Source organism: Euphorbia lathyris, chromosome 10, assembly GCF_963576675.1.
Source record: "Euphorbia lathyris chromosome 10, ddEupLath1.1, whole genome shotgun sequence".
In the NCBI taxonomy this organism is placed as follows: Eukaryota; Viridiplantae; Streptophyta; class Magnoliopsida; order Malpighiales; family Euphorbiaceae; genus Euphorbia; species Euphorbia lathyris.
The window spans coordinates 20,314,320-20,336,475 of record NC_088919.1 but is presented as its reverse complement, the minus strand read 5'-3'; the positions used below and the strand labels follow the sequence as shown (position 1 = coordinate 20,336,475).

At 37.1% G+C, this 22,156-nt stretch overlaps 1 non-coding gene across 1 annotated transcript; it reads right to left on the bottom strand.

The window, feature by feature from the left end:
* Nucleotides 1-6,200: 6,200 nt before the first annotated feature.
* LOC136210067 (small nucleolar RNA R71) lies at nucleotides 6,201-6,307 on the bottom strand. Its single transcript, XR_010677777.1, has one exon. It is a non-coding gene; the product is annotated as a small nucleolar RNA R71 (small nucleolar RNA).
* Between the last annotated feature and the right edge of the window lie 15,849 nt (nucleotides 6,308-22,156).

Below are 22,156 nucleotides of genomic sequence, written 5' to 3'. Positions count from 1 at the left end.
ATTCGCAGTGTCACTATTCACATGCATATAACGCGCGTTCTTACAAAAATAAACAAGTGCTACTTGTAAATAAAGGAATTCACGTTTTCTAGCTAGAGTCCTCTAAGGCAGTCTAAGGGTTAGCATGCAAATCATGTTCGGATAGGAATGCTAAAGCCTAGAGTTCGAATCAAATAAAAGTGAGAAATTACTTACCTCGTTGCAGCGTGTCCAGCTCAAATGCGTCGTAGGGTCGTGGAAGGTATCCACTCTATCCAGGTTTACGTAAACCTCGTCCATGCCTCTAGTGCCATCCCATTCATCTAAATCCATCCCGAGAATAATCCAAATTGAAGTCTAGTGAGAGAAAGAAGAGAGAGAAGGTGTGGGGTTGAAATGAAACCCCACCACCTTATATAGGAAAAGGGAATGGCATTCCCATAAATAGTGAAAAAAGTACGATTTGACATAAAGGTAAAAAGTAAATAATTAATTACTAGGTGCACAAACCTCCGATTTGCAGTCCATTTCAGTCTGCATTTCTCCCAGACAACGACCAACATTGCCAAGATATGAACTCCAGACAACAGCCAATTTTTACAGAACAGTGACACCAGTCAAAATACAGACAACAGTCGACAGAAAAATAATCATTAGTCTATATCATTCCAGACCAAAACACGTTCCCATTAAACCTCCGAGACAGTAGCTCTAGACAATGGTGTTTTAAAAGAATCCAGAATCGTTAGAAAGAACTTTTCTGCCCTTGAGCCATCTTACCTACGGTTCACGACCGAGGTAGCTTCTTAGCCCTCTTACCTACGGTTCACGACCGAGGTAGCTTTTTAGCCATCTTACCTACGGTTCACGACCGAGGTAGCTCTTCAGCCATCTTACCTACGGTTCACGACCGAGGTAGCTTTTTAGCCATCTTACCTACGGTTCACGACCGAGGTAGCTTTTTAGCCATCTTACCTACGATTCACGACCGAGGTAGCTTTTTAGCCATCTTACCTACGGTTCACGACCGAGGTAGCTTTTTAGCCATCTTACCTACGGTTCACGACCGAGGTAGATTTTTAGCCATCTTACCTACGGTTCACGACCGAGGTAGCTCTTTAGCCATCTTACCTACGGTTCACGACCGAGGTAGCTCTTTAGCCATCTTACCTCCGGTTCACGGCCGAGGTAGCTTTTTAGCCATTTTACCTACGTTTCACGACCGAGGTAGCTTTTTAGCCATCTTACCTACGGTCCACGACCGAGGTTGCTTTTGAGCCATTCTTACCCATAGTCAACGTACGCTAGATTCCGAGAAAAGAACATTCATCGACGGCCACTCCGAAGATGACGATGGAAGGAATCAGAGGACGACACCGGAACGCGCAGCGCAAAGGTCAGGTATGCTCCCTCCTACTCTTTACGTGTCTTTTACTTTTATATGTTTTACATTGCATGTGTTATGTTAGCAAAAAACGTTTTCGAAACACACATATCACTGTCAAAATAGAAAAGTAGGGGCAACTGTAGACACTGAGTCGGAGGACCTGTGACGAAAACCTGAAAACAAGACGGTTGAAGCGATTGATTCCGGAAGTTTTGAAAAATATATAAAGAATAATAAGCGAAGGAAAATCGGCGGCGCGGGACGTGCGCTCGGCGTCCGTCGGACGCACCGCGAGTGGCACGCTCTCGACGTCCGAGCAATGCCCGGGTTTGGTGGCACGGTGCGCGCTCTCGTGGGCCGCTGAGCGCACGTGCCCGGTAGCGCGAAGCGCGCGTTCGGCGGCCGCGACGTGTGAGCGTCCGACGGCGCGGAACGCGCGCTCGGCGGCCGCGGGGTGCGCACGCCCGACGGCGCAAGGCACGCCCCGAGGATCGTCGGGCGGGCGCCCAACCACGTCGGGCGAACGCCCAACGACCGTTGGGCGAACGCCCGACGAAGGTTGGGCGCGGGCGCGCAACCTTGCGTTGGGCGCTCGCCCAACGGCGTTGGGCGATCGCCCCACGATTGTTGGGCGGTAGCCCAACACAAGGTTGGGCGGCCGCCCAACCCCAATGGGCGACGCCCAATTCCCTTTGGGCGTCGCCCATTGGTCCGGGGACCCGTTTGCCTATAAAAGGCACGGATCCCCATGCAAAAAAAAGAGGGGGATTTTTGGAGAGAGCTTTCTCACTCTAAACATTTTTAGAGAGCGAGAGTGAATTTTTTTTTGAGAAAAATATTTTTTTTCTCAAAAATTCCAAATTTCCTAAAGTTCAACTTTTACTAAATTTTCATTAAAAAACGGAAGATCGTGGTTCGTGGAATCAATCGGCTTCGACTGTGAGATACCGAATTTAAGGTATTATCCGAGGACTATACTCTTTATTTTATTTAATTTATTCTCTTCTTCTATTTATTTTTTTTATGCTATAGTTTTTATTCGTTTAGATATTTATTTATTTTGTCACATTTTATTTAATTAGCGTATTTATTTAATTTTCATCTCGTGTTGAATAAAATTCGGTTTTGTTTTAAAATAAAAAAACCTCGTTTTGATATCCCAATACGAACCGTGATCCGATAAAAAGGTAGTTCGGGTATCAAAAACGTTGTAATTATAAGTTTTTAATTTAAAAGAAATTTCTAAATAATGTTTTGAAATAAAAAACGTCGTTTAGGAACTTCCGTTTTCGATTGAATTAGATTTAATTTAAAGCTTTTGAATAAATCTGGAAACATTTAGGAGTGCTGCTGTAATTTACCTATTCTGTCACTAAATGCTGTTTACCGACGGATTTTCCGTCGGTAAATCTGCCAAAACGTAAAAAATGCCATTTCAGTCCCTTTTTCCTAACTTTTAAGCTTTTGGTCCTTTATATATATATATATGTATAGTTATGTAATATATACTTTTAAGTTATTTCTAAATACTTTGTACATATATTTATTTAATGTGTCTATATATTATTTTCAATTAATTAGACTTAATAAAGTATATACATATATATATAGATTTTTCTTCTCATTTCATTTAAGTTATATTGGGTCTTATTTTAAAATATTATTTATTTGGGTTTTTGAGGTAATTAATTAGTAGACATTTAGAGGATAATTAGGAGTCATTTTAATGTTTAATGTATATTTGGGAAGGTCATTTTCTATATATTACAATAGTCATTTTGGGATATAGAGTTTATTTTCTTATTAACAATGAATTTCGTTTATTATTTTACATGTTTTTTTAATAAGGTAAAATATATTTAGTATCTTTCATTTTCATCATTATTTATATATTTAGCTATTGAGTAGCATCCTTTACTTGATTTTCTAAAGTTATATGTATATCATTATTTTTAAATGAATGTATATATATATGCCTATATTATTTTCTTTATTCTTTGGGCCATTTAGGGGTCCATGTGTCAAATGGGCTTTATTTGGGAGTGAATTTTGGTTCAAATGTGTTTATTATTGTAATTATAATAAGTAGAGAATCCATTAAAGAAAAATGGGGAAAATAAATCACAAAAAGAGTTTTCAATTTAATTATTTAAACTAAAGGTTTTTTGGAGATTCTTAATGTAAATAAATAGTGTTTTCTTGACATTTCAAATCGTTTCTTAAAACATCACGCTTTAAAACCTTAGTCCGTTCCAAACGACGGATTAAGCGAGCCTTGTAATTAAAATCGTTTCCATTGTAAATAATAGAGTTTTGAATCGTTTTCTTAAATGATTTGTACAAAATAAAATTGACTTGTATGTTTAACCACGTTTTCTTATCAAAGGTTTTTTTATCTCAATGTTTTCAAACACTCGAGTCGTTCCAACGGCGATTCGGGTAAACTTCATCCAACGGGGTTTTAAAACGCACCTAAATCGTTCCAACGGCGATTAAGGTGCGAACCATGTAAATAAACTCGTTTTGGGGGAATAAGTTAGTGTAGAATAAACACACGACATGACTTTTAAATACGGTTGTAAATAAATCACTTCTTTCTCCCCCCTCTCTGTGTATGTATAACATAAATGGGTGATTCTTTACTAATATGGCTTTTCAATAATATATGCTCAAAACGGTTTCAAAAAAAGAGAAAGAAAAGGGTTTCAAATGAATTTTAAACTTAAAGAAGTATACGATTAGTCCGTTATCGCCTAACATGCTGAGTAGGAGGCCGGTGGTTCATAACCGGGCGATGTTGGGGTGCCTAGTAGCCTTTCTCCGGAAAGGAGCTAGCCTTCTCGGCTCGTACCTAAGTTTTCCGAACCCACACCGGTCTCCCGCAAGGGATCGGTGTTCATTTTCCCATTCGTGGGTGGCGACTCTTCCATATCTCCGAGCTCCGGTCCTGCCGAGCAGCTTGATTCCATGATTGGTTGCTTTCGGCGCCAATCACCGCTTACGTCGCCATGAGGTTGTCCACCCCCCAGTCCGCCCGGGAGATTAGGCCGCGGCACCTCGTCTAACACACATGTTAAAATCCAAGAAGCGCGTTCGTTCGGGTGGATAAATACGTCCTTTCACAACGGATACGATCCTTCACAATAGACACGGCACTTCAAACACGACTCTTCAACATCTATAAATAAAGAGTTGATGGAGAGTTGAAAATATATAGAAGAAAGAGATTAGTATAGAACTTATGCAGAAATTCCGAGTCAAGTGATTCAGAATTTAGATTTCATTTCTGTTCAAAGCAATATGATGTACACACATTGTTTATTCAATAATAACAAACACAGTAGCGTTTAGACATTGTTCTATTTAGTTTACATTTTGGTAGTAGATAGACCAGTCTCTATTCCGAAGATTCAGCGAGAAGATTGAGTAGAGAATCCGCCCCTGAGCCTGACAAACTCTAACGAAACCCAAGGAAAGGATTGACAACCCGTTCACTTGCACGCCGTCGAATGTTTTCATGCTCCTTGTTCTCTGTAAACTTGTATCAATTTATATTTCATCTAATAAAGTCTGTTCTATTCGATAGATTTTTATGCAGCACTTTGGTAAAGGATCCGAAGTGGATTGCTGGTGTTTTCATTAAAACGTAGTTTAATTCAAAATCTTTACAAGGAAACTTTGTTGAACAACTTAGAAAAATTTCTATCTCGAAAGAGTTTTAATTTGGTTAAGGTAGCGATCTAACCCGACCGTAGGAGGATTGACTACAGTTCAAAGCCTAAAAATTAGAGGTTCCGTCATTTATTTCATCATCATAATTTATACAAAGTTTAAAGTTGTTTTCTTTACTTAATGCAAACGAATATATTTGTTTACTTTTTTAAAAAGTACTAAACGTTCCTGTCTTGCAAATTCACTCCTAAATCAGAAGTTTTTTCTAACATCTTCATACTCTAATCTAATTCTCATTCTAGCAATTTCAAAACCAAATCCGATTTAACGATTTTCCTTATTATAAATTTTATAAGTATATTTAACCAATTCAAAATAAGTTTTTGTTAAAAAATGTTCCCTGTGGGATCGATATCTTTTATTACTACAAGCGTATACCGTGCACTTGCGGAAATCGCTCAACAAGTTTTTGGCGCCGTTGCCGGGGAACGCCAAAATTTTTCACAAAAATTTAGATTTTTCGTATTTTATTTCGAATCTAGGTTTATTTATACTTATTCAAACTTTTATATTTTATTTATTTCAAATTACTAACATATTTATTTTTCAAATTCTGTTTTGAAGGTAGTTTCGGTTCGTGCGAAATTTCAGGTTCATACGCAGTTCTCGAAGTTCAGGCACGTCACCAGGTCCTATTGACCCAGAAATTGAAAGAACTCTTAAAAAGAATAAGAAAGAAAAGAAAAACAAAAACAAAACTCCAATAAAAACTAGAATTACCGAGCCAGAAGTTATGGCCACACTCATGGATTACGCTAGGCCAGGAGTGGCCGGTGTAACAAACGGTATAGTTAGACCCCAAATTAATGCAAATCAATTTGAGATCAAGCCAGCATTACTTAATATGTTACAAAATAACGTAACATTTTAAGGGTTACCTAACAAAAATCCTCACACCCATTTGACAAATTTCTTAGAAATTTGTGACACTTTTAAAATACCGAATGTGACTGCGGAAGCAATCAATCTTCGCCTTTTTCCTTTTACTTTGAAGGATCGAGCTAAAGAGTGGTTGACTTCTATGCCAGCCGCATCATTTGAGACTTGGGAGCAATTAGCCCAAGCATTTTTATCAAAAAAATTTCCTTTAGCAAAAACCGCAAGAGTCATTAAAGAGTTAACATCTTTTTCTCAAAATGATAATGAAACTCTTTATGAGGCTTGGGAACGTTTTAAAGAACTTCAACGTTTATGCCCACACCACCAATTGCCCGCTGAACTTTTAATGCAAACATTTTATAATGGACTAAATCCTACAACTAGAGGTTCATTGGATGCTATGTCTGGAGGGTTATTTATGAAGAAAACATCTGCCCAAGCAAGAGAACTTTTGGAGGAAATAGCAATCAACAGCAGTATGTGGCCCACGGAGCGTGGACACGTACCAATAGCGAAACCATCATCCTCAACTACGTCATCAGTTAAAGGTATAGTGAATCTTGATCCAGTTGCGATGTTACAAGCCCAATTTTCTGCCTTATCGCACAAAATTGATAGGTTTATGGCACCGTGTGATCCTAATGGTAAGCCAATCCAAACGGATATGGATTATGAAGGTATGAGCGAAATTGAACAGGTAAATTTTGTCCAAGGGCAAAATCAAACTAATAACCCTTACTCCAATACATATAATCCTGGATGGAGAAATCATCCTAACTTTAACTGGAGAGATAATAATAACAATGCTAATGCTAATCAAAATCGTACCACTAATTATCAAAATCAATCAAGAGATACGATTAGCACTTTATCTTCTAAAATCGACAAATTTATTGATGCTATGAGCGGAAAAATAAGTAATCACGACGATGGTTTTAAACAGATCGAGAATAAATTCGATCAGCTTATTAAAAACCAATCATCTAGCATCCATAATTTGGAGGTTCAAATTGGACAACTCGCTAAATCAATTCCATCCCGCAAAGAGGGAAGTCTTCATATCCATATGAAAGAAAATCCGAAAGAGCATGTTAAGGCAATCACTCTTCGTTCAGGGAAAAATTACTTAGGTCTGGAAATGCCCGGAAATTCAACTTTGCCAGGAACTGATTTACCAAAGTCCAAAGAAGATACATTAAACCAAGAAGATGCACAAATTGACTCAAGTACAAAAAAATTTGTACCCAAACCACCTTTTCCACACAAAGTCCGCAATAAGGACTATGACAAACAACTTTTAACATTTTTAGACAAACTTAAAAATTTGCATATTAATTTGACGTTTATGGATACAATTACGCAAATTCCCAATTATGGTAAATTCCTCAAAGATTTCATTTCAAAGAAAATCAGTTGGGAAGGAATTTCATCCATTTCACTAACTGAAGATTGTAGTTCAATTGTGTCAAGTAATTTGCCCACCAAACTCAAAGATCCCGGATGTTTTACCATTCCATGTAAATTGGGAGATATTGAATTCCCAACTTCTCTTTGTGATTTAGGAGCAAGCATAAACTTGATGTCATTATCTATTTTTAATAAGTTAGGCTTAGAAGAAGATATCAAACGTACCAATATGGTTTTGCAATTAGCGGATCAAACCACTAAAAGACCATATGGTATAATTGAGGATGTTTTAGTTAAAGTTGACAAATTTATTTTTCCTACCGATTTCGTTATATTAGATTTTGCATATGACGTAAATTGTCCGCTAATCTTTGGTAGACCGTTCATGAACACGGGACGTGCTCTAGTTGATGTGTCGGAAGGGAAAGTAGTTTTACGAATAGGAGACGATAAGATTGAGTTTGATATGAACCAAGCAATGAAATATCCTATGGAGGATTTCGCTTGTATGAAACTTGATTTAATTGAAGAATGTGTAAATGACATTGTTCAAAAAGAAGAAATAATAGAACCTATAATGAGTGAGGAACTAGAAGATAAGGACCCATAGCCTTTGATTCGTGAAGATGGACCAGTTTCGCCTTCAATTATAGTTCCACCTAAATTAGAACTTAAAGAATTACTAAGTCATTTGAGGTACGCTTTCTTAGGAGAAGGCGATTCTCTACCTATAATTATCTCTAACAAATTAACACAAGTTCAATAAGAGAAATTGAAAGAAGTTGTTAGAAATAGGATAGGAAACATGGGTTGGCAAATTTTAAACTTAAAAGGTATTAATCCGAGCATCGTAATGCACAGAATTCACTTAGAAGAAGATAAGCCACCTAAAGCGGATAGGCAAAGACGCCTAAATCCGAATATGAAAGAAGTAGTAAAAAATGAGATTACTAAACTTCTAGACAATGGAATCATTTATCCTATTTCGGATAGTGAATGGGTTAGTCCAATCCATTGTGTGCCTAAAAAGGGAGGCATAACAGTTGTAAGGAATAACGAAGGTGAATTAATACCTACACGAACCACCACTGGTTGGAGGGTTTGTATAGATTATAGGAACCTTAATAAAGCAACTAGGAAAGATCATTTTCCTCTACCTTTCATTGATCAAATGATCGAAAGGATAGCTGGTCATGCTTTCTACTGTTTTCTAGACGGTTACTCCGGATTCTTTCAAATATATATTTACCAGGATGACCAAGATAAAACAACCTTCACGTGTCCTTACGGAACATTTGCATATAGGAGAATGCCCTTTGGTCTATGTAACGCACCTGCAACATTTCAACGTTGTATGACTGCGATTTTTAATGATTTCATTGAAGATATCATGGAAGTTTTTATGGATGATTTTTCAGTTTATGGAGATTCTTTCGATTCGTGCTTAAAAAACTTGGATAAAGTTTTGTGTAGGTGTGAAGAAACAAATTTAGTATTAAACTGGGAAAAATGTCATTTCATGGTTGACGAAGGAATTGTTTTAGGTCACAAAATATCTGAAAAAGGATTAGAAGTGGATAGAGCAAAAACTTCAGTAATAGAAAAATTACCCCCTCCAACTACTGTTAAGGGAGTAAGGTTATTTTTAGGACATGCCGGTTTTTACAGAAGATTTATTAAGAATTTCTCTGTAATTTCCAAACCACTTACTAATTTACTCATGAAAGATTCAACCTTTGATTTTAATGAAGATTGCGTTAAAGCTTTCGAAACATTGAAAACAGCTTTAGTCAGTGCACCTATTATTGCTAAACCTGATTGAGAATTACCCTTTGAAATTATGTGTGATGCAAGTGACTTAGCTGTCGGATGTGTTTTAGGTCAAAGGAAGGATAAGAAACTTCATGTCATTTATTATGCAAGTCACACACTGTCCGGTGCACAATTAAACTACACCACAACAGAGAAAGAAATGTTAGCTGTAGTCTTTGCATGCGATAAGTTTAGGTCATACTTGTTAGGTTCGAAAGTTATTATTTATACTGATCATGCAGCTTTAAGATATTTATTTGCTAAAAAAGATGCAAAACCACGTCTAATTAGATGGGTTTTATTGTTACAAGAATTTGATATAGAAATTAAAGACAAAAAGGGAGTAGAAAACCTTGTCGCCGATCATCTATCAAGGCTCGAAGATGACAACGGTCCTATAGGTGAAACTATCGGTATACGAGATGATTTCCCCGATGAACATCTCTATCAAATAAAAAGTGTCATGTCACCATGGTATGCAGATATTGCAAATTATCTTGCAGCCAACATTACTCCAGAAGGATTAACTTTCCAACAAAGGAAGAAATTTTTCTTTGACATTAAACAGTATTTTTGGGAAGATCCTTTCTTGTTCAAGACTTGTGGTGACGGGATAATTAGGAGATGCGTTGGTGAAAATGAATATGAATCCATAATGTCGGAATGCCATTCTAGCTCTTATGGAGGACATAATGGAGTTAGTAAGACAATAGCTAGAATATTTGAATGTGGTTTCTTTTGGCCTATGATGTTTAAAGACGTCCGTTCGTTTATTACTCGTTGTGATAAGTGCCAAAGAATAGGAAATTTAGGAAGGAAAGATGAGATGCCCCTCACAACCATGTTAAAAGTTGAAGTCTTCAACATGTGGGGAATAGATTTCATGGGACCTTTTCCCCCCTTCTTTTGGTAAAACTTACATATTAGTCGCCGTAGATTATGTTTCAAAGTGGGTTGAAGCAATTGCAACCCCGAAAAATGATTCTAAAGTAGTTGTTAATTTTCTTGACGATATATTTTGTAGATTTGGTTGTCCTAGAGTCATCGTTAGTGATGGCGGTACCCATTTTATAAACTGAAGTTTTGATACGCTTATGAAAAAATATGGAGTACGCCACCACGTGTCAACGCCATACCATCCTCAGTCAAATGGTCAGGCGGAGATATCAAATAGAGAACTCAAATGGATTCTAGAGAAAACAGTTTCATCTTCAAGAAAAAATTGGTCTTGTAAACTCAATAATGCGTTATGGGCATACCGTACTGCATTTAAAACACCAATAGGAATGACTCCATACCGCTTAGTGTATGGGAAGGCATGTCATTTGCCAGTCGAATTAGAACACAAAGCCTATTGGGCTATTAGGGAACTTAACTTTGATTTACGACAAGCAGGTAAGAAACGTTTGCTCGACTTAAATGAGTTAGATGAGTTACGTCATCTATCTTATGAAAATGCGAAGATTTATAAAGAAAAAGTGAAAAAATGGCACGATGCCAAGATTAAAGTCAAACACTTTAATGTTGGGGATAATGTGCTGTTATTTAATTCACGACTTCGTTTATTTCTAGGAAAACTTAAGTCCAGATGGATAGGACCGTATTTAGTCGTCAGAACATTCGATTATGGTTCTTTAGAACTTGAAGGACCTAACGGAGCTCGTTTCAAAGTTAATGGTAATCGATGCAAAATTTATTACGAAAAAATTTCAAAAATAGGAATTAAGTTCGTAACAAGATTATCTGACGTATAATTCGTTTAGCTTTTCTAATACAGTTTATTTTGTTTTATTTCTTTTAAATTTTTGTTCATTTTTATTTATTTTATTTTTACACATGCCATTTTTATGATTAGATGACTTTATGTTATGATTTAGATGCATAAAATATGTTTATTTTATGAGTTTAGATTTGATTTTAGGCAATTAGTTCAAAATTGAAGTTTCAGGCGATTCTCTACCGAGAATTTGGAATTCTCGATCGAGAATTCTCCTTTTCAAAATTGTCCAAATAGGTTAGGTTTTTTCTGAACTTACCGAGAATATTTAATTCTCGGCCGAGAATCGGAAAATGGGTTTCGACGCCTGATTTCCGCAAGGAAATCAGCGTGTCGCGACCGAGAATTTGGAATTCTTGGTCGCGACACGCGTTATTTCTGCAACATCAGACATGAATCATCTTCAACCTGTAGACAACCCCTTTCATAAACAAAAAATTAAGTTTCTTCAATTCAGAAAGGTATAATTTTATGCCTTTTCACATCAAAACAACACCTCATTTCATCCTAAAATCTTATAAATAAGTCATTGAAGATCATGGTTCTGTTAAATTCTTTTCATCTTTATCAGATCAAATTTCTGATTTTCTTCAAACAACCATTTTTTTCCTAAGTTACAGAAACCTTGTTTCTTAAGTTATTTACCATGCCTACTAAACACAAAACCTCAAAGACAAATGCTACTTCAAGCAACAAACGTCCAGACTTGTCCAAACGATATGGTGCGCCATTTCCTATCTTCAATCACGATGAAGGAAGACGCTACTGGAGGCTCCGTTATACATTCTTTGTTGGAATGTTATATATGGATGACTTCTTGAATGATCAACTTGGAATAAACGATGACATGAGTCGCTATTTGGAACGCTTAGGGTGGACAAAATTCGCCAAAATGCGATTTCCAATCATTGGCGATTGGATTCTGGAATTTTTCTGTACCGTTCGTTTCATTAACAAATGACAGGTCCGTCTTAGTTTTCGTCGAGATGGCGAAATCTTTACTTTTGGCTATCCAGAGTTGCAGGCCCGGTTTGGTTTTCCCCCGAGGGATACAATCAAACGTCATCCTGTCAAAGACATGACGTCCACGGACATTTGGAGAATGCTTACTGGTTTTTGGCGTTTCAATCCTCGACTCGCCTAAAATCATTCCTTTCACTCTAACTCCATGCTTTATTTACACAAATTCTTGTGTCACAGTTTGTTTGGTCGCACATTTAGTAGTGTGGTCCGTGACACCGAATTATATATTCTTGGAGATATATTCCAGGGCAATACAGTGGATTCTTCAAAAATTCTGATGGAGGGTCTTGTCGCCGCTTCTCGATCCAAGGATAAAAAGATTGGGTTCGACAATATAATCTGTGGAATAATTCTCGGTACCAAGGGTACCATTGATGTTCCTTGGAGTGATGATGAATTCTTCCCGACGATAGACTATGAGTTTTTAGAGTTCGAAGGACTCGTAAAACGTGTCTTTCATGCAGGCCCGCATTTTCTTTCTGCACCGGAACGTCAAGCTTTCGTGCAGTTAAAAATTGACCATTATAGGACCACAGAAATCCCGCTTGATATGGATGAATATATAGAATAGTTTAGGTTTTTTATTTATTTTATTTTGTACATATTTTTCTTATTTTTGTTGCAATTGCAATTTTTTTATTATTATTATTTTTATTTTGTACATATGTGTTCGATTAATAAATTAACTTTTCTATTCATCTTAGTTCATTTATTTTCTAATAGTTGAATATATTGGTTAAATGACGATAATTAAATGTTTAGATTAATCTAATATGATTTCTTATTCAACACATGATCCAATTTTCCAAACTTAATTCATTGGATTCAATACATTAAGTTTTCCCAATTTCTTTCAATTGATTAAATTCATGTCTTTAATATGTATTAACATGAACTTAATATGCACTTAATATGGTTCTTTTAACTTGTATGCATAAATGAGCATTTAAGTTTCATTAATTCTTCATATATAATTTATTACCCTTTAATTCCAATTAATAAGGCTAAACCTTTGGTTTTCCTTGCAATTAATGCCATTTATTTTAGTTTTTTAAGTGCAGGTACAGTTTATATTAAGTTCATGACACAAATTGCCAACAAAATTGTACAAACCAAGTCCAAAGGCACCAAAAACGCCATTTTTGACTAATTCTCTACCGGAAATTTAAAATTCTCGGTAAGTCCAGCAAAAACGGCCGAATTCAGAGCAAATTTTTTCTCTGAAATTCGCATGTCGCGACCGCGGATCCGCATTCTCGGTCACGACACGCGCCCTGCAGGCAATATTAATTCTGATTTTTGCCCTATTTCAAGCATATTCCTATTCCTATTCTACCTTTACATCTACCTATTTCACCCTATATAAACCTACCCCTTACACAACCCTCACATCACCTCAGTTTTTACCCAATCCCCTACTCTAAACTCTTCCCCATAAATCACTTTTACTCTTCCCAATTTATTCTTTACCCTCTCTTCTCTCTTCTCAATTCATTACCTCATTTTACACCTTTCAATTCATCTTCATCCTTTGCTCTTCTCTCTTTTTCACTTCTTCTTCTTCTTTACACAACCCTAGCCAACACCATCACCATGCCTAGACAAAAGCGTGTGGGTCAAAAACCTCCGGTTACGGAAGCTAATCGCCTTCGTATTCGTTGCGGAGCCTATTTCGATATCGAAACGGAGGAGGAAGCCGCTCGATTTCTTCACTTTTCCAATTCCAAACGCGAGTTTGTGGATATGCACTTCCTTGATTTCAATTCGGTAAGAGCATTAAACTTCTCCACTAGAATTGATGCTTTTATTGAAGCTTTGGGTTGGCAAGAGTTCGTTTCTATGCGTTTTCCCCGTATTTATGAATACGTGGTGGAGTTTTTGGTCACCTTGACCATGAACAAGAAGAAGAGATCAATTTCTTTTAGGAACAATGGTGTGACTTACACCATAGATTATGAGGCAATGGGAAACATGTTTGGTTTCCCTACTACTGATTTTTATGATAAGCCTAGAGATTTTGATAATGATTCTGTTTGGCAAACTCTTTCGGACCAAGATTGTTTTAACTCCAAAAACACTTCAAGCAAGTTGATTAAGGACAATTGTGTGTTCTTCTTTCACAAATATTTGAGTTTTTCCTTGTTTGGTCATGTTGAGAGTTCGAAGATTCAAGTTCGGGATTTGTTTGTTTTGGATAGTTTGTTTAAAGGTTTGAGGGTTGATAGCATTGGTATATTATTCGATAATTTGTTCCGTGCTTTGAGGGCTCACACAAATCAAGTCCCTCTTTGTAATTTTATCACGGCTATTGTGTTGGGAGCACGGGGTGAATTGGCCGATTATGACATGTCCACCTACCATGGGTATATTCCAATTTTGGACATCTCGGCACTTGAACGGGCTCACTTATTGCTTACTTCGGTTCCTCCCGTCTTTATATCGTATGCTTCCCGTATTGCCCATCTTCGTGGCACTATGGGTGGAGGAGCTTCAAGTTCTCAATATGTAGGTACCGAAGAAGGAGGCGAGGCAGAAGGCGAGGAGGATGCACCGCAAGCTCAACCACAACCCCAAGCACCTCAAGAGGATGATCCGGTGGATTTGCGGAGGATTTTGAACCAAATCAATTCCAATAATCGTCAAATGAATTTAAGAATTGATGATTTGGTGGAAAATAACATGGTGATGAATGACAACCTCAATACTTTGAGGCGCGAGCATAGGTCTACTTGGTATCAGATGCTTTCCTTTTTCCGTCGCCGAAATGTGGAGACTTCACCAACACCTCCGGATTCCCCGCCGCATGCATAGGTTGTTTTCTTTATTTTTATTTTCATCTTGTTAAAGTTTGGTACAATATTTCTTTTTATTATGTTTGGTACCATTTTTAATTTTATGTTGAATTATTTTAATTTGCTAATATTCTATCTTTATTTCGTATGCTTTATTTCGTGCTTATTTTTCATGTTATGTCCATTTTTGCACCAATGAGGACATGGTCCAATTTAAGTGTGGGAGGAGATATACATATATCATTTTAGTTTTTAGCACAAATACTAAATGCAACAAATAGTTTTTATGCAAATGCAACATATATTGCAACACATTTTTCACACTATTTTTCATAAACTTAACATTTTTCATATGTTTGTAAATTAATCATAAGTTAATATGATTAGTTATGATTTTTATTTTTAGGTTATCATTATCGTTAGAAATAATATATTTCTATACGGGCATTATTTTTCAAATTTTTCACAAATCTCCGACACGATTTTTAATAAAATTGTCTCGAGTGAATGTATTTAAGTAAAAAATTCTTTATTTCAATCTCTATTTTATATCATGAAATTCATGATACAATAAATCTTATTTTAAATTTTCAATTAGGTTTATAGGCATTAAATTGAACTAACAATTTTAGCTCGGTTTGATTTTCGTCTTACATTAACACCAATTGAAGTTTTTAAGGAAACTTTAGCCATAATACATGTTGAATTTTAAGTCAATATAGGATGAATGTGCTATCTTTCTTTTTCCCAAGTTACAGTTTCAATTTTATAATTCATATTAATTAATCAATTAGTTGAATTCTTAACTTTTGGCCACGATTGAGACCAACCTTATCACAATCGAGGTATGAAAGGGAAGAAAAATTAAGTACCGTTTACTTTTGGCCACGGTTGCGACCACCCTTATCACAATCGAGGTATGAAAGGAACGTTTAAAAGCAAAAAATAAGCGTGTTTAAGTTTAAAGTAACGATTGCGTCCACCCATGGCATGGTCAGTACTTCTTAAGCAAACGCTAAGCAATAAAAATACGTATAAGGTTACGATCAAGACCACCCTTATCTCGGGCGTAACTAAGCAAATAAGATTATCCTAAGTACTTATTTTCATTTAATATATCTCATATATTAGTTTAGGTTTGGGAAAGGAAATTTTGTGCTTTGAAATGCCTTGAGATGAAAGACTCAATAACATGCGTGCTTATATCGTCCCGAATGCTTCAATTCAAAATTGAAAATACAAGACGAATGATATATCGCCTTTATACTAGTTAGTTTGATATTTTGCGTATAAATTTGCCATGCGAAGTAAGTCTTTTCGGCTTAACTAATTTAAAAGGTAATACAGAGATATATGTTTTATTTTCATAACGAGATTAGTTAAAGAATAAATTCAGTGAAATTTTGATCGGGACTAGCAAAAGATTAAGTGTGGAGATTTGTTAAGCCCAAAATATACCTAATATATCATCAATAATTACATCAATATTGCTACAAATTTGTGCTACTTATACCTGTTTAGAATGCTTTTACTCTCGAATATGTTTCTTTCTTACAAGGTACGTAAATATTTGGTAAAATCCAAATAGGAACGAAAAGAGCTCAAAAACAGAATAAAAACCTTACAAAAGGAGTTAAAAACGACGAAGATCAATTACACCAAAACGAGGACAAAGACGAGGTCAAAAACAGAAGAAATGTCAAATTCTCGGTTGAGGAAACAAATTCTCGGTAGAGAATTTTATGAAAGCCGCGACCGAGAATCCATAATTCTCGATCACGACACGCGTTCTTCAGCAGCTCCTTCCCTTCGTCCGAAGACCAAATAAATGGTCCCCCATTCTCGGCCGAGAATTTCCATTCTCGGTAAGTGCAGAAATTCTGCCAAGTACAATGAACACATGTTAAAATCCAAGAAACGCGTTCATTCGGGTGGATAAAGACGTCCTTTCACAACAGATACAATCCTTCACAACGGACACGACACTTCAAACACGACTCTTCAACATCTATAAATAAAGAGTTGATGGAGAGTTGAAAATATATAGAAGAAAGAGATTTGTATAGAACTTATGCATAAATTCCGAGTCAAGTGATTCAGAATTTAGATTTTATTTCTGTTCAAAGCAATATGATGTACACACATTGTTTATTCAATAATAACAAACACAGTAGCGTTTAGACATTGTTCATATTTAGTTTACATTTTGGTAGTAGATAGACCAGTCTCTATTCCGAAGATTCAGCGAGAAGATTGAGTAGAGAATCCGCCCCTGAGCCTGACAAACTCTAACGAAACCCAATGAAAGGATTGACAACCCGTTCACTTGCACGTCGTCGAATGTTTTCATGCTCATTGTTCTCTGTAAACTTGTATCAATTTATATTTCATCTAATAAAGTCTGTTCTATTCGATAGATTTTTATGCAGCACTTTAGTAAAGGATCCGAAGTGGATTGCTGGTGTTTTCATTAAAACTTAGTTTAATTCAAAATCTTTACAAGGAAACTTTGTTGAACAACTTAGACAAATTTCTATCTCGAAAGAGTTTTAATTTGGTTAAGGTAGCGATCTAACCCGGCCGTAGGAGGATTGACTACAGTTCAAAGCCTAAAAATTAGAGGTTCCGTCATTTATTTCATCATCATAATTTATACAAAGTTTAAAGTTGTTTTCTTTGCTTAATGCAAACGAATATATTTGTTTACTTTTCTAAAAAGTACTAAACGTTCCTGTCTTGCAAATTCACTCCTAAATCAGAAGTATTTTCTAACATCTTCATACTCTAATCTAATTCTCATTCTAGCAATTTCAAAACCAAATCCGATTTAACGATTTTCCTTATTATAAATTTTATAAGTATATTTAACCAATTCAAAATAAGTTTTTGTTAAAAAACGTTCCCTGTGGGATCGATATCTTTTATTACTACAGGCGTATACCGTGCACTTACGGAAATCGCTCAACAAAGGTGAATAGACTTTCAATTTAGAGAAGATTATGTGGTCCTCCACCCCTCGCTTAGTCATTGTATGAAGAGAGCGAAAGACCCTCAGGGCTAGAACCATACCTAGATTCGCCACCAAGTACGAATCTAGAACAAGATCCAGCCACCCATTAGGATGCAGCTGGCAAATGGGTATACCAAAGAAATCTAAAATGTTCTCTATTACTTTAGAAACTAGGAACGTAAACCCACTATCTACATGGCTCTGGTAAACTGCGAAGTAGCGTTTAGGAGGCATGGCGGGTTGATGGAAGGGTTCAGGAACTAAATATTTAGCCGCCCTAAGCCAAGGATACAAGAATTTTAAAGCAACTAAAATCCCAAAATCTACCCTAGATGGGATTTTTTTTTTCATTTTAGGGGCCTTTTCCCCTTTCTTCTTAGGGGCTGAAGAACTAGCTTTTTCTCCAAACTATGGATTTGGTGCCTCCGTCGTGACAATCGGAGTTACAATGGGAAGAGGCACCATAAGAGTTTTTTTGGGTTGTTTCAATCTCATCGAGGCTTAGAGTCCTCTTTGAGGAAAAAGAACTAGAACTCATAGCAAATAAGCAAGAAAGAAGATGAAATAAAAATTATAAAATTAGGAAGGAGCACTTACATGAAAAATTCGAAAAAGGTTGGAAGAATAGAAGTTCCTAGGCACTAAAAGAACTAAAGTAAAGAACTGAGAAGACCGAGACAAAGTCCAAAAGAGCAAGGGAGTAAAAAGTGAAAGAAACCCATAAGAGTAGGAAAAAATAACTCTTATAGGGTAGATGATGGCAGCACCTGGAGATTTGTGCCTCAGGGTGCCACTTGTCTCCATCCTAGTGGTATAGAACAGCGCGCCTGTTAGGAGCAATAATGATGCCAGCACGTGCAGAAGGCAAAAAGCCCTAAAGGACTTAATTGATATGTTTAGGGGGGCTTCTGATAACACCTAGATATTATCCTTAGAGCAAATCCATACAAATCCATAAGTAAAAGGATTAATTGGTAAATAAGATTCGCCACAAGATAAGATCCGATAGGTCAAGGCAATGGCGTGCGCCAGAAGCCATACGCCATGAAAGACCTTGCCACATGGATACGCCTCGTAAAGGCCATACGCCATAAATGACCTACATCCGCCAGACTGATATGGACATGCCATCCAAGATAGATTCGTCCATAGTGTCACCAAGCCGTTACCGAGGAAACTGCAATAATTAATAGCATTAAATGGTTTCTTAAAGGCACTAACGGTCCGACATAAAGAATGTATCATTATATGAAGGTATACTTCGATGGTTATGGAATCTAGTATAAATGCCCCCACTATGAGGTATTCAATGTACATTTTCTGATTCCCAACTTTGTGCTTATAGTTTATTCTCTCAGAATTATTAGTGACTTAAGAATCGGAGTGTCCTCAACCGAATCCAACGGCGCCTTATAGGGAAGAGCTCTGATCAAGGATTTTCTCCAAGTTATCAAATTCTTGTATGTATTTGACTATTTTTAGCTTTTAACATGGGTTCTATCACAATTGTTTGAGTCATGGTGGGAGGATAGTGAATAAAGAAGCTGGACTTATTTATGTTGGGGGGTACTTTTAAGGAAACTAGCAACCATAAAATCTTCTTACTGGATTTGCAGGTTTCTAACATACTTTCAGTAATGAAAATTCACCGCAAAAACAAATATCATGATTCGTACCTATGATTATGGTGTAAACTACAGGAGATTAAGGCTGAACTGTTTGAAAAAGAAGAAATCATACCAAGAGATACCAATCGAAGAAGAAATCATACCATAAGATTTCAATCCAAAAACATAATGTTGAAGCAAAAACCGATGAAGAAATTAGAAATTGCAGAAGAACAAAACGATGATGACCATTGAAGAAGAGAGAATCAGGTGAAGTAGAAGAAATCGAAGTGAAAGAAGGAAACTATTGAAGGAGATGGTTTGATTATGGATTTTAAATCCAATATTATATGGCCGTTGTAATTCCGCCTGTGAGGGTCACTCGGTGGCCTTTACAGCCGGTCCCAAGCCGGACAAATGAGGAGGGTTGCGGTAGGTTTGTGGCGGCCAGCGTAAAACTTAGCCACATCTTATGATATGAACCAAAATATGAATATCATGGGGGTGTTCCCTACTCAGCGACGCGCTGCACTTCCTAGACCCGGGTGTAGTGATAAATGTGCAAGGGTTGCTAGGTCGTCGCCACGAAGCGGCGCGCCACCCCAGGACCCGGGGGTGGTGTCAAATATGCAAGGGTTGCGGGTAAATAAGCTAGTCCACGGTAAGGGTAGGGGTAGGGGTAAGTGTAGTAGGTTACGCTTTGGGACATGGAACATAGGATCTTTGACAGGAAGATTAGTTGAAATTGTAGATGTTATGAAGAGAAGGAGAATAAATATAATGTGCCTACAAGAAACCAAGTGGGTAGGAGCCAAGGCTAGGGAGATAGCTCCTTGGGGTTATAAGCTTTGGTACTCAGGAAAGGATAAGGTTAGAAATGGAGTAGGTATTCTTATTGATCGAGAGTATATTGATGATGTGGTAGCGGTGTCTAGAAAGAGTGATAGAATTATGAGTGTTAAGCTAGTGATAGGGGATGAGGTTATGAATGTCATAAGTGCATATGCGCCACAAATAGGATTAGATGTCTCTGTAAGACAAGCTTTTTGGGAGGACTTAGAGGAAGTGGTGCAACAGGTTCCTAGGGATGAAAAGATGGTACTGGGTGGTGATCTCAATGGACACGTGGGTCCTAGGCGAGATGGGTTTGAGAGTGTTCATGGAGGGTATGGTTTTGGAGATAAAAATGAAGCAGGAAATGATATTTTGGAATTCGCAGCCTATGACTTGAGTATCATGAACATATGGTTTATGAAGAGAACATCCCACTTAGTGACTTATCGGAGTGGCGGTAATGCGAGCCAAATTGACTTCTTCTTAGTAAGGAGTGCTTGGATAAAGAGTTATATTGATTTTAAGGTGATCCCTGGTGAGAGTACGACAACCCAACATAGAGTAGTGGTGCTTGATTTTCGAAGTAGGAGATGTATAAGAAAACGAACACCACAAGTGGAGACTAGGATTAAGTGGTGGAAACTGCGAGGGGAGAATCAACAAAAATTTATGGATGAGATGGCCAAAAAAGATATTTGGACTTGTAATATGGATTTAGATATAGATTCGATATGGACTAAGATGGAGCATAGTATAAGGGAAGTAGCAAAGGAAGTTCTAGGGGAATCTAAAAGTAGCATGCCACCGGGTAAGGATACATCTTGGTGGACAGAAGAAGTACGACAAGCAGTAAAGAATAAGCAAGAATCCTATAAAATATTAGGGAACTGTAGGAGTGATGAGAACTACGAAAAAATATAAAGAGGCTAAAAGGGAAGTAAAGAAGGTCATACAAGATGCTAGAGCAAAGGTGAATCAGGATTTGTATACAAGATTGGATACGAAAGACGGGGAAAGAGACATATATAGAATTGCTCGGATGAGAGATAGGAAGACGCGAGATCTCGGAAAAGTTAAATGTGTGAAGGATGTGGACCAAAAAGTCCTAGTTGGAGATAAGAATATCAAGGAACGATGGAGGTCCTATTTTGATGACTTATTTAATGGAGATCGCGGACAAGATGTGGGAGATATAAGTATCCCTCGTGATATGATAAATCATGACTGCATGCGGAGAATTCAAAAGGGTGAAGTCAAAATTGCATTAAATAAGATGAGGTTGAAGAAGGCAGTAGGACCTGATGGCATCCCTATTGAGATTTGGAGATGTTTGGGAGAGAGAGGAATCGAATGGTTGACGACGTTCTTCAACAAAATTTGGAGAAACAATAAGATGTCATTAAAATGGAGGAAAAGTATCTTAATCCCTTTGTATAAGAACAAAGGCGATGTCCAAGATTGTGCCAACTATCGAGGAATCAAATTAATGAGTCACACTATGAAACTTTGGGAGCGAGTGATCGAACAAAGGCTAAGGAGGACGGTGAAGATCTCGGAAAACCAGTTTGGCTTTATGCCCGGAAGATCAACTATGGAAGCCATCCATCTAATGAGACAATTAATGGAGCATTATCGAAATAAGAAGAAGGACTTGCATATGGTTTTCATTGACTTGGAGAAAGCATATGATAAGGTACCAAGGGAAGTACTTTGGTGGGCCTTACTAAGGAAAGGCATTTTGCGGAAATATATTGACATCATAAAAGACATGTATGAGGGAGCATGCATGAGTGTACGTACTAGTGTTGGGAAGACTCAAGAGTTCCCTATTACGATTGGAGTGCATCAAGGTTCCGCACTAAGTCCATTTCTTTTTGCCATCGTTATGGATGAACTAACAAGTTCACTTCAAGATGG